Raw genomic sequence first — 7,038 nt, 5'->3', positions numbered from 1 at the left:
GCTCCAAATCTCTGGCTATCTGGGAAATGCAAATCAAAACTACATTAAGATACCATCTTACTCCCATAAGATTGGCAGCTATGAAAAAAAAACAGAAGACTACAAGTGCTAAAGAGAATGTGGAGGAATGGGAACACTCATCCACTGTCGGTGGGAATGCAGAAGAATCCAGCCTTTCTGGAGGACAGTTTGGCGGTTTCTCAAAAAACTAGCTATAGATTTGCCATATGACCCAGCAATTCCACTGCTGGGTATATACCCAATGGAACTGAAAACAAGGACAGAAACTGATATATGCACACCAATGTTCATAGCAGCATTGTTCACTATCGCCAAAAGTTGGAATCAACCCAAATGCCCATCAACAGATGAATGGATAAATAAAATGTGGTATATACATACAATGGAATACTACTCGGCTTTAAGAACAAATACACTACAAACACATGTGATAACATGGATGAATCTTGAGAACCTTGTGTTGAGTGAAGCAACCCAGGCATTGAAGGACAAATACTGCATGACCTCAATGATATGAAATAAGCAAGCTGCCTCAGAGAGCTAGAGACTGAACGATAGACTTAAAGGAATTGGGGGGAGAGGGGGGTAGAGGAAGGATGCAAGCTGACACCTACATGGGTGAAATCTATGATAAGCTGGAGGTAAGTATTTGTACAAAGAAGGGATAAAATGGGGGCATAGGGTTAACTTTGGGTGGGGCTTTGCAGGCTTGAGGGGGGCTAGGGATGGGAGGAAGGGTAATATTGCCCAAGAAATTGGGAGGAGTGGGGGAACATATGATTATAGGAGACTGTCAGGTATTTGGTTGAGAGTATAATGCTGAGAAAACTTTTTCAAAAATATAGTAAGGGTTTGCGCCCAGTGCTCTCCAGCTGGGGCTTGGTGGCGGCACGGCAGCGGCGGGTGAGGGGTGTGGGGGAGGGGAGGAGGCCTGGCCCACCTGGACCGCCTGACTGCCGTGGGCGACCGGCCCAAGACAGCACCCATCCCACGGATTTGCTTTCGCTGGGCTGCACATGTATTTTCCTTCCTCCATGATCGCCAACACTGACAGAGTGGAAGAAACTGAGGAGGAACTGAGGACTGAACCCAGGATCTCGTTGAACCGAGGACCTTACACATGCAAAGCAGGCACTCAACCACTGGGCTATACCCACTCCCCCACACGGTCACTTTTAAAGCTAGTTTTGGTGAGGAAGTTTTAGTTAGCAATTCAAGACTATGAGCATCCATTACATATTACAGTTTTTAAATTTAAGAGTTCTATCTATTTCTGACAACATTGAAGAGAATATATATAACATGTCAATCACAAAAAATAATATTAGAATGAACACATGGTACCCATAACCCACTTTAATAAATATAACATACAGTAATATCTTTAAAATATATATATGTGTATATATATATATATATAATAATAATAAGGAAGGTTACCTGTTTAAGACACTTAAGGGGGATAATCTGACATAAGACAGGCTTCTTGGGAGTGTGTGAGTGCTCTTTCTGCCATGGTGGATTATATCATTGGACAGAGACCCATATAATGAGAGTGCAGGTATACCCACATCCTGGGGAGGACTGATGTTCTCAAATAGAGGGAACTGTATCTCTCAAGAAAAATGGTGGCTCCCAATGCATTAGGGCAGTTGCGCATATCAAGACCTCAACACTGTTGCAAGTATCTCTGAATATGGCCCTTCAAGCAATGAAGAGTGATTGTCAATGTGGGCCCTGAGGGGAGGGGGAAAGAGGTATTGAATAGATGGAACCAATGTAACTGTGTGGGCAATAGAAGTGTTCTACAAGATTATGCAAGAATGGATATAAGACATGTTAAATTACACCAAAAATATATAAGGGCTGATAGGCTAAAATGTAAATCGTAATGTAAAACATAAGATAACTAAAAATTTAGAAAATTGTTTAGTCTAAAATATAAACCACAATGTAAACCCAAATGTTACCTTGTTTGAAAGCTATTGTCTCAATATCTGTACATCAGTTTCAGTAAATATAGTATGAATATGTAAAAAGATTATTGCTGTGGAAGGGAAAAGGGTTTTATGTTGGATATGTGGGAGTACTGTATATTGTACATATGAATTACTGTGATCTAAAACTTTTGTGAAGATAAGCTTAATAATTAGGAAAAAAAATAAAAAAGATAGGACGTAGACACTGAGGAAAAGATGGAAGTAGTTGTCTTGCCAATTTGCATACAGGGCAACACTTATTGCAGTGATGGAAGGTAAAATATCAAAAGCAAAGCTTTTGCATTTTTAAATTTTTTGATACCCCAATTTATTTTTACCTTAATTTTTCTAAATTAATATGTATTCTATATCTAACCTTTAAACTCATCACTATATCCCATTTTACTATTAATGGAACCTGGCAATATACTGGGCTTCACTTTTCAGGAAGTTTTGGATCAGAGAGATGTTCAACAATGGCAGGGGAGGAACACTGGTGTGGGACGATATTGACAGGGGACACATGGTTGGCAGGGAGTTCTCCAGGGCGTATATCCAGGGTACATAAAAATGTATGGATATTTTCATAGTGGTCACAATTAAAAACAACAACTGAGGGAGTGCTGAGTTCCTAGCCAGGGGAGCTCTATCATATTCCCTAACGGAACAGCAACAATCCCCCAAGTGCAACAGCAAAGACCAAAAAAGAAGGAAGGTCTAACAATGAGCCGTTGATACTGATGACTATGTTTGTGAGCCTGTGCACCTGAAATAAGAACAAGGGTTAGAGCTGCAGGGTGCCTAAGAGTTACCCCCTGAGAGCCTCCACATTGCTCAAATGTGGCCAGTCTTGAAGCCAAACTCAGCATGTAGATGCATTGCCTTCTGCCCAGCATGGGACATGACTCCCAGGGATGAGCCTCCCAGGCACCAAGGGATTACTACCAAGTACCAGCCGATAATGTAACTAGAAAATGACTTTGAATAAAAGGGTCAACTCGGACCAGCAGAATATCTCAATCTACATATAATATCAGGAGTTAAAAATGCTTTTTGACCTGAATAAAAGGGGGAAATGGAAAGGACAAATGAGTTTATATGGCTATGAGTCTCCAAAAAGAGCCAGGAGGTTATCAGAGGGATTGCCCTTATGCACACCTCAGCAGAGTCCCAGAGACAGATAAAGTAGATACAATCCCAGGTATTGGTTCTTCTGAGGGCTACAGAGACCCACTGGTTCTATGGTCATGGCAGATGAAGTTCAGTGCCATGTCAGTTGGCCCTACTTTGGAGTTTCTGTTTCTGTGTGATGGAGCTGGACTTAGATGTGATCTTTGTCCAAAAGCCTCTCCTGATACTTTTACCAGAACTGTAGTTGGTGCTGGGTTTAATGTATACCCAGGGGTCCTGAATCTCTGGACTGATCATGTGATAGCCAGGCCCTGAGCCTCAACAGACTTTCAACTCCTACACTCTGGTTTATTGGACTTACTCCACTCATCTAACATGGAGGTGAAGAAGGTCAACCACCACACTAGGGAGCCAAGAGTGCCTACAACTGAAAGCAGGAGAATTGCTTCCAGCATCCATGTGGAATCTAAGCCCCCTCTTGATATAGATGTGGAGTAGACACAAACTTTCTAAGGTCCACAGGATGCAGGAATAGAGTATGGATTAGAGTGGACTTACTGATATTCTATTCATGAACGATTGTGATTAGTAATCGAAGAAAATGTGGCATTGGTGTGGAGAAAGAGGCCATGGTGGCTGCTGGGGGTAGGGAGTGGGAGGAAGAGATGTGATGTGGGGGCATTTTTGGGACTTGGAGTTGTCCTGGGTGCTGCTGCAGGGACAGTTACCGGACATTGTATGTCCTCCCATGGCCCACTGGGTAGACTGTGGGAGAGTGTGTGCTATGGTGTGGACCATTGACCATGAGGTGCAGCGGCGCTCAGAGATGTATTCACCAAATGCAATGAATGTCTCATGATGATTGAGGAAGGTGTTGTTATGGGGGAGGAGTGTGGTGAGGGGGGTGGAGGTATATGGGGACCTCATATTTTTTGAATGTAACATTAAAAAAAGAAATAAAGACAAAAAAAAAAGAATCTATTCCAGTGGTTCATGAACCATCAGGCCCCAGCCAATGGCCATTAGAAACCAACTTGCTATGAACATGCTGCTGTTACACACGTGCATTCCTCATTGTTCCAGCCATTGTGGGCAGTGCCCTCCTCCATTGGCTTTCTAATGACTGCTGGGAAAAGATAAAAGCATGGGTTTATGGAATGGGCCTCTGCACCCTCTTCATTGTTTCCACCATATTTCACACTGTATCATGGAAAAAGAGCCACTTAAGGACAGAGGAGCATTGTTTTCACATGTGTGATAGAATGGTTATCTATTTCTTCGTTGCTGCTTCTTATGCGCCATGGTTAAATCTCCGTGAACTTGGACCCCTGGCATCTCATATGCGTTGGTTTATCTGGCTCATGGCAGCTGGAGGAACCATTTATGTATTTCTCTACCATGAAAAGTATAAGGTAGTTGAGCTATTTTTCTATCTCACAATGGGATTTTCTTCAGCCTTGGTGGTGGCATCAATGAATAACACTGATGGACTTCAGGAACTTGCCTGTGGGGGTTTATTTTATTGCTTGGGAGTTGTGTTCTTCAAGAGCGATGGCATCATTCCATTCGCCCATGCCATCTGGCATCTCTTTGTGGCCACAGCAGCTGCAGTGCATTACTACACCATTTGGAAATATCTTTACCGAAGTCCTACAGACTTTATGTGACATTTATGATCAGTCTGTACTCAGTCTCTAAACCAGTATTATTTCAATTATGGCACTTGGGAGTAGGGTAGGACTGAAAATTGCCCGGAAAAAAAACAGACAACTGCACTGACTTCCTTTATATCTTTTGAATATAATTACTGTGAAAATATAAAAGCTGTGTTTTGGAAGTTTCCCCCCTTACTCTGGATAGACTTGGCCAACTGATGTTTACAAACCAGAATTTTGTATTTTCATTTTACAGATTTTACTACATGATTTTCCTAAACTCTAGGTCAGGTTGTAAAAGTCAGTGCAATAACAAAGCTTCCTTTTTAAGAAAAAAAAAATTGTTTCTATCACTTTCCCTTTAGCTATGTAAAGAATCATGGACAGAACTTACACTACTCTTTACCATGTTTCATCTTGGCATAACATGGTTATTTTTTAACTAGAAACTTTAGTTTTTTGTAAACTTTTAAAAAATATTCCATTAAGTGCATCTCTGCAGTTCTTTGTTTATGTGAATTTTTGCAGCACATAGTCAATATTCCACAAATGAACAAACAGTATACCTCTACTGATGGAGAAATTGCCAATTTTTAAAAACTGAAGTTTTCCGAACTTTTTTGCCAACCTCTCATTCTGCATCCAGTGCTGCTTTGGGCCATATACTTGATCTAGTAGGGTTTGCCAGTGATGGAAAAGTATTTTAATACCACTACCTTTTTCAGAAGAGCCAACTTCTTCTCTCTGCCTCTGCCATGTTTTCTTCATGGTCTCTTTCAACACTGGATGAGTGTTCATGTCTGTGTTGCGATAGTATTGCTAGGTGGACCTTCTGCTGAGAACTGAAGAGCATTATGAATTGCAGGGGACAGTTGTATTTCCTTTTGGTGCCCTATGGTTAAGCCATTGTCACTTAACTTTACATGATCAGTTTGATGCTCATTTTAAATTGTGGAATTAAATGCATAAATTCACTTTCCTACCTTTCCTCTGCATCTGCCAACAAGTATATTTTTTTCTTTGAAAAATGTTTAAAGCATGGTTACATCTGTAATACATGGGTTATATTCTGGCTCAGTGAGTGGTATTTAATGAGTTGTTTTTGGTTTTCTCTCAGTGTCTTATATTAAGATTAACATATCCATTGCTTGCTGATTAAACTCTCCCATTGGTGTTTTACATAAATTAAACAACCTTGCTTTTAGATCAGATGCCAGATATCGCCTGTTTCCTAGTTATTGGCTTGATCAGTGGATTTGTCTATTGATTTGTTGACATGTAGGTTTGCTAATTGAATTTTTGTACTGATGTGGTTTTAAAAGCGTGCTTGTTTTGTGTGTATATATCAGAACTCTCCGATTTTGGTGAATTATATGGGAATGAAGCACAGAAGAACTGGTATTTACTGGTGAACTCTTAAGTAGGTGAGGTATTCAGTGATCACACCAGTTGCACCATCCTGTGTGCATGATTCTCAGCATCTGGATGCCTGTTGTTTCACTGTATGCTTTATTTTTAATATATTAACTTTCTGTGGATTTGTTTAAAGTCTGCTCAGAAACAACACTGTCAAAACCAGTAAAATGTACGTAAAAATTGTGCTGTAAACGAGAATAAAATTGTTACTTGGACAAAAACAAAACAAAACAAAAAACAGCAAGTTAGACAATAATTAAGGATAAATGAATTTAAAGGCAGGGTTAACCAGAATGAAGCGAAGATAGAAAAGAGTTGGATGGAAAAGACTGTATTAGTCAAAGAGGTGCTGATGCAAAGTACCAAAACTCTGTTGGCTTTTATAAAGGGTATTTATTTGGGGTAGAAGCTTACAGTCATAAGGCCTCTTAAGAGTAACATAAGGAGTACTTTCTCACTCAAAGACATTTGTGTCTGCAAGGGTTCAGCGTCCTTCTTCCTCTTAAAGCTCTGTGGTCCCAGCTTCTTCCAATATCAGCTGTAGGCTGGCATAAGGCTCATTGTTAATTTGTAAAACAATTTATTGTTTAAAGCAAACACAATAATTTATTGTATGGTTTATAGCATATATAGAAGCAAAATGTCTGAAAATAATGCAAAGAATGAGGGGGGAGAATGAGAAGAATACATTTGTAAGATTCTTACAATATGAGTGAAGTGATACTGTTATTTATTTATTTAGATTTTATTTTTTATCTCTCCCCTTCCCTGCTCACCCCACCCCCCAAGTTGTCTGCCCTCTGTGTCCCTTTGTTGTGTGTTCTTCTGTGTCCTCT

The 7,038-nt window shown here is 40.2% G+C and overlaps 1 pseudogene; it reads left to right on the top strand.

Annotated features, from left to right (window-relative positions):
- Positions 1-1,055: 1,055 nt before the first annotated feature.
- LOC101424195 (monocyte to macrophage differentiation factor pseudogene) lies at positions 1,056-4,807 on the top strand (annotated as a pseudogene).
- Positions 4,808-7,038: the final 2,231 nt, after the last annotated feature.

Source organism: Dasypus novemcinctus, chromosome 17 (assembly GCF_030445035.2).
Source record: "Dasypus novemcinctus isolate mDasNov1 chromosome 17, mDasNov1.1.hap2, whole genome shotgun sequence".
Taxonomy (NCBI): Eukaryota; Metazoa; Chordata; class Mammalia; order Cingulata; family Dasypodidae; genus Dasypus; species Dasypus novemcinctus.
The sequence above is the reverse complement of the archived record's forward strand: the minus strand, read 5'-3'. Positions and strand labels throughout refer to the sequence as shown.